Consider the following 6,000-nt stretch of genomic DNA (forward strand, 5'->3'; position numbering starts at 1 on the left):
TGAAGGATAAAACAAACAGAAATCATACTGTACAATAAGCAATTTTAAAAATTCGCCAAAGGTTGACAGCTAAGCTAACAGTTCCCTTCTCTTTTTCTTGTGTTCCTTATCCTTTTACAACCAAACTGTCTATCCATTTTTTATGTACTACATGGGGAAAGATTTGGACATCAGTATAGACTTACAAATATTTGACTGAAACAACAGTAAATTTTTTATTTTAAACCAAGAGCTAAAGTTGAGCAAATTTTACTGTCTGTCCTTTCCATGGTGTTGCAATCCCTATGCAATCAATGTCCCAACACGCTGAAGAGAATTTGTCTGGCCCACTCACAGCAACAAGGGAAATAACATACAGGCTGTAGATTCCGTGAAGGACTAGAGCAGATATATCTACCAGAACTCAGCGAGCATCCTCGCAAAGTCCTGTGACCACAGCAACTGAAACTGTACCACCTCACTGCTTAGTGTGGGAGTCAAAGAACTCTGGGGCTCACTGGATAGGTTCAAAACTTAGCTCTGCCAGTTGCAAGGTGTGTGGCCAGAAACTCTCTCTGTTTCTTAGTCTGCAAAATAGGGATAACAGGTGGATTTGTGGTTAAAATTAAAATAGTATTTGAAAAGCATTTGTAATAGTATTTGGCACCTGGTGCTATTTAAGTGTCTATTAAATAAATATTGCAGTAACTTCCACACTTATGATAATTTCCACGTGCAGATATGAAGACGGTTTCAGTTTTAGTGTAAGCCCTCCTCCAGAACAGTTAAATTAAAACAAATTTTCAGCAAGATCTTTAAAATTTGATATGGAGGTAATTAATCATAAAGAGCATTAAATTTCCATTATTTCTTTACCATCTAGATGGTAAATAAAATGTATTTGGAATTTAGAGTATTTTAGAAATGCTAAAACAACATGTCTATTGGAATTTTCTAGACTATCAGAGGTTTAGGAATTAAGGAAGAGGTTATTAAGAAATCTAAGGCAATGTCCATTTAATTTTTTAGGAGCTGAAAATAAAAATACAAAGATATTAACAATTTACAATCATGCGGAATATAGCATAAGCAACTTAGCTTATGGGAAGGAAGATCCCCTAAAAAAATTTTTAATAAGATAAATACTACAGAAGATAAAAAACTGTGTCACTGAGTTTCATTTGGTTTCATTCATTTTTAATAATGTAAGCATTAAGACTTTTTAATGTAAGCATTAAGAGCAGAGGTTGGAAACCATCAAACCCTAATCACCCTTTTCCAATCTAAGCTAGTCTTACATGAACTGTAAACATGCCCTAAGTCAAAAGGTGTCCAGGGTTCATTATAGGCCTCTATTTAGATGTAAATCGAGAGCTGAGATTTTAAATGCTCATCTGAAGGGGAGACACATATCACAAGTGTCCATTTCACCATCAGATACATCATTCTGGAACACCAGGCTGGTCCTTGCAAGGGGGCTCAAGAATTACTCTGACTGCAGTAGCAATTCTTACCCCTTGAACTGTGATCATCGAAGGCTGTCACTCTGATTCTACCGCTTTTTCTCAAGAAAATACCAGTGTGCTCTGTGTATCTAATGTTTTCCCAAAACTCTATCATGAATTAACTCAATGCATAAAGCATTAAAGCTCCTATAAAAAGAGCATTTGGGAATGGATACATGTATGTGTGACTAAGTTCCTTTGTTGTCACCTGAAACTATCAAATATTATTAATCAGTTATACTTAAAAGTAAAATTAAAAGTTTTGTTTTGTTTTGTTTTGTTTTAAAAAGGAGTACTTGGGGAACAGGCTGACAAGGAAAACTTTGTACTTGAAAATTATTTACCACCAGAAGAGGTTCTACTCCAGAACCTTCTCCCTTTGCTCTCACACTTTCTTTGATTTAGGCTAAGTGTCTCAAGAGAATGACATGAACAACAGAAAGCCTCCATTAATTTCGTAGTAAGTATGAGGAAAATGGGCTGACATAAAAGGGGAGATAAAAAAACTAAGTACTTCTTTAGTTGAGTTTTAAATTTTGTCTGAAAAGATCGAAATCCCACACTACTGTTTAAAGGACCATTAAAACTCTGCTTTTGAACTTGCAAAATTTTATGAGGTGTTCTTTGATGGGAGGTGGGAACCGGTCCTTAGGAAGTGACTTGCTGATTTTTATCACCAAGGAATTTTTTAATATCAAATTTATTGTCTATTATATGAATGTATATACCACGCACTCACTTCCTTGTTTCACCGAAAAGTCCTGGTTTTAAAAACTGATGGTATCGCTTTTGCAAAAGATAAGGGCCAATTATTTCCAGTGCTACATTTCTTTCTCTCCCTTTTTCCTTCTCTCTCCCTCTCTCTGTTTTCTTTTATCTTGTTTTATCTTTTCTTTTATCTTGTTTATTCCCTTCTTTGAGTGCTGAAAAACAGGCACCTACACACAACCCTAGCACTGGCCCACGCCCCAAGAACCTTCCATTTAGCAACTCTCTGGGAGTTGGGAAGCATTCTAAAACACAAGCAGAAGCACTTTCGCCTGATCCCCCAGGTTTCCTCCCAGTTTACAACCACCCGTCTTCACCGGATCTCGGTCGGAACCACAGCAGGCGACAAAGCCTCTTACAGCCTGGGCTCACTCCGGTCAAGGAGCCGATTCCCAGGCCACCCGGCCAGGAGGCGCTGTAGATCAGTTCCCACCCCACTCCGTGGCTACCAGCAGCCGGCGCCCAGCCCTCCCTCCCCCCACCACGAAGCACAGCCCGCCCGCGGAGCTGCGAGCTCTGCACCGTGCGCCGGGGTTACTCTCGGTCATTCTGCTGCACCGTCTCGCCCTAGCTTCCCCATCCGTGCCCTGTCTGAAGCTGCTCCAAGAGACACGCAGCAAAGGGCAGGAAGATGGGGGGGTGAGGGGTGGGCAGGGGAATGGTCACCTCAGCTCCAGGTTTCCGCAGACCCCCCTTCTAACGTTTGTTAAAGAAACAAAACTCTCGTCCCTCCGCCCTGCCCGTCTCCCCCACCCCCATCCCCAGCCTCCCACAGCGTCAGAGACAGTAGCTCCTGGAAGCGTATGGAGACTATGGAACAGGAACCCCTGACCAAACAAAGCCCCCGAGGCCTCAAAAGACCACTAGCGCTAAGGACTCTGTTTGGGACACCTCCCACTCGCATTCTTGGTGAGCCAGAAAGCGCTGCTCCAGTCCGGGGGCGCGGGGGACCTATTCCCAGATCAGAGCCCAACCCGGACTAGCTCCTTAGGAACAGAGGGGATTCTGACTGCTGGCAATTTTCCGGGTGGGCGCCGGCCGACCCGCAGCCAGAGAAGGTTCCAACCGGCTCAGGCGCTTCCAAACAAAGGGAATAGCTCAGTGCCAGACCTGCCACTCTCCCTACTCCGGCAGCAGCGCCTCCAGCACCACCAGAAGCCCCCGATTCCACTGCGCCCCAGCTACTGCGCTCGGGTCTCCGCGCGCCCAGAGATGCTCCCCGAGCTCCACCGCGGGCGAACCCTGAGCGCAGCGATGTCCCGTCTTTGGGTCGCCAGAGCTCCTCCTAGGACGTCCTCTCCACATTCACGAGCCCCTGTTTGTGCTGCAGGAGGTGGGGATGTGGGGGTTCGGACTAAAGTCCCCGAAACCCAGAGCTTCCCAAAGTCCCCTCGGCCCGAAACGAAACAATAACGTCCAAGTCGCTCAAGAGACTCTTACCTGTTTTCCACTTTTGTGTTTGTGGCTCTTTCCCCAACCCCTTGAAAAACCCTTCGGGAAAGAAGTGGGGTAAAGGGAGCAAAGCGCCCCGAGAAATTGGCTGTGGCGGCGCTGGTTGCACGGCGCACCCTGTTCTGCCCACCTGGGCCCGAGGAGAGAGAGGTGTCGGCGCGTCTCTGCCGGCCCCGGCAGCACTCACTCTGCCTCGGAATTACCGGGGTTTTGCCGCGACTAGTTCCTTTTATAGATTCGGCGGCGCTGAGCGCTGGGGTTACTATCGGTCAAAGCCTGTTCTCTCCCTCCTTCCCCGCCCCCTTCCCGGCCTCTGTTTATGTAGTTCAGTCACTCAGTAGAAAGCACGTGGAGCCGCGTCCCGCCCCTTAAACGGGCGACGTCCAGCGGCGCGCGGGGCTGGGGGCGGAGGGCGCCAGTGGGGTGCAGCCGGCCTACCCCCGGCGTAGGTCCGCGCCCCTCGCCCCAGCCCGGCCCGCCAGCGCAGGAACAGGGGCAAACGCCGGTCTTGTGACTGTGCCCTCCAGAGGGAACCTCTCATCCAGGTTCAGGGCAGCCAACAGCACGAGTGAAAATCGCTTTCTCTAAACTAGTTCTTTCAGCAACTTTTGTTTCCTTTGTTAATTTACTCAGCTGGAGGGACTTGGGGGCGGAGAGAGGAGAGGAAAGGGGAAGAGAAAGAGAGGCTAAAACCCCGAAGGATGCCAACCCTTTAGTCTTTTTTTTCCTTTAAATGCCCAGAGTGGGGAGAAGATGGACAGTCCTCTGGACAATTGGCTGGTTTTATTTTCCACTGCAAACTGACTTTGGAATTCAAGAGCCTTTGGGGTTCCCAATTTGGGGCCTCCCAAGTCCCAGGAGGACCCCTGAAAACTGTCTTGCTCCTTCCCTTAGCAAACTAGGAGAAGGAGGGAGGCCACAGAAAACCGAGCAATGTGGACTAATTTCCTTTTTATTTTCACCATTTCAGTCAGCAGTAATAGATAAATACACGTGGGCTTGTATTTTGGTTTGTACCGGTTCGCAAATTACGGCTAGAGAATCGCAGTCTTGTAAAATTACATAACCATTCCAGTTCTCCAGATTCTTCCTCTGGCTTTGGCCTTGACAGTCAAGAGCAAGAGGGCCCATAACATTTGAGGAACAGAAGCAAGTGTACAAATGGAGGCCCACATACTTTAACTCTTAATATTTAACTCATAAATAAAGCTAACAAACTGGAAAATAAGTTCCTCCTACTTGACAGAGATACCTTTGGAGCAACTGGGAAGGGTGGATTCACGACCAGACTCCTTAGGTTTGACTTGAGTTTTAACAAGAAAGTGGTAGAGCAGGAGAGCAGGCTCCTGGACAACTTTGCTTCCCATCCTCAGTTCCATCATATTCCAGAAGAACCTGCAGGTGTGCATCTGGACCCCCAGCTGCACAAGCCCCTCCAGACCATGATTTAAATGCAGGTCCACATGTCAGTGGTTCTGTCAACACTAAGGATGGATCCAGTGAGGAGCCCCATGCAGGACCTGGAAGAGCATTTAAGGGCCTTAGGACAATTCTGGGGTCTCAGCTACTCATAACTTGGTGACCTGGACCCTGGGTCCTGTGGACCATTCATCCTTAGGAAGGGATGAAGTTTGAGGTGGGCCAGAGTCAATCAAACCTTCTGAAGCCCAGGGCCCACAAGAGGAGACCCTGGTCCCTAGGTTCCAGGGTCAAATCTGACAACCACATGATCCACTAACTATCTGCCTCCATTTCTATATCCACAAAAGAGACTATACAAATGCTCTCCCTGACTCAATGAAGTTTTCTGAAAGTAAATTTTGTTCATTTGAGCTCCTGGGAAGAATGGCTCTGTAAAATTAAGAGCCTATTGATAGCTGCCTATTAATGTCATTTTCTGGTACCAATTATGGCCTATAAAGAATTTTCCATGCCAAAATTTTAAAATTCCAAGTCTAGCAAAGAGTTCAAAGTAATCTCTCTGACCTCTAGATATAAAGGAAAGCTCCTGGAGGAGGTGTTATGACTCCAAGTGTGATTTGTGGAAGTGATTATGACTCTCTGACTCTCCATCCCCTGTCCCACCCCACCCCACCACCCACCTATCACGGTGCTTAAAATCCCACCACCAGAATCATTTCTGAATCAGTTTCTGAAACTGAAGGCTATAGTTTCCAAGAGCACCCTACTAAAGTAACCCCTCAGGTTGTTTTCCTGGGGAATGACTGACAATAAGTCCTATACACATGAGACAAGGATAGGCTGTTGGAGAAAGGAGATGGGGCCAAGAAGGAGA

At 46.4% G+C, this 6,000-nt stretch overlaps 1 protein-coding gene across 3 annotated transcripts in view; it reads right to left on the reverse strand.

Annotated features, from left to right (window-relative positions):
• The window catches only part of ABCA1 (ATP binding cassette subfamily A member 1), a 137,121-nt gene extending 133,120 nt beyond the window's left edge, over positions 1-4,001 (reverse strand). For 2 of the 3 annotated variants that reach the window (XM_086414526.1, XM_086414529.1), the window contains exon 1: positions 3,693-4,001. The gene's annotated coding sequence lies outside the window, so the exon portion shown is untranslated. The remainder of the gene's footprint in view (positions 1-3,692) is intronic. The other variant, XM_086414527.1, reaches the window with a different exon arrangement.
• Between the last annotated feature and the right edge of the window lie 1,999 nt (positions 4,002-6,000).

The sequence above is a fragment of the Bos grunniens genome, chromosome 8 (assembly GCF_055505025.1).
Source record: "Bos grunniens cultivar Pamir isolate PY7600 chromosome 8, Bosgru_T2T1.0, whole genome shotgun sequence".
NCBI classification, from domain to species: Eukaryota; Metazoa; Chordata; class Mammalia; order Artiodactyla; family Bovidae; genus Bos; species Bos grunniens.